Source organism: Morone saxatilis, unplaced genomic scaffold (genome assembly GCF_004916995.1).
Source record: "Morone saxatilis isolate NCDOM2014 unplaced genomic scaffold, NCSU_SB_2.0 Contig15, whole genome shotgun sequence".
In the NCBI taxonomy this organism is placed as follows: domain Eukaryota; kingdom Metazoa; phylum Chordata; class Actinopteri; family Moronidae; genus Morone; species Morone saxatilis.
In genome coordinates, this window is record NW_023339707.1 from 26,622,126 (window position 1) to 26,622,370 (window position 245).

Here is a 245-nt window from a genome sequence, read left to right on the forward strand (position 1 = left end):
TGAGTTTCATCTGACAGACTGCTGCCTCACTGATCTCTGATCTGTTCTGTGACACCAGAGCTCGAAGTATCAGCCCGAATATTAACTTACATCAAAGTGTTCAAAGTAACAGTTCTTTCTTTTCGATGAAGTGGCTCCACAGTCCACCTCTGGAAGCACTGCGGGGCTGTTTCAGGGTTTTTATGAGCTTTTATTTGCTACGTTGTCATTCAGGAAGTGAAACTGAGACGTGTGTGTGTGTGTGT

General features: G+C 44.5%; 1 protein-coding gene across 1 annotated transcript in view; it reads right to left on the reverse strand.

The window, feature by feature from the left end:
* LOC118324151 (metabotropic glutamate receptor 6-like) overlaps positions 1–245 on the reverse strand; it is a 20,991-nt gene that overhangs the window by 2,310 nt on the left and 18,436 nt on the right.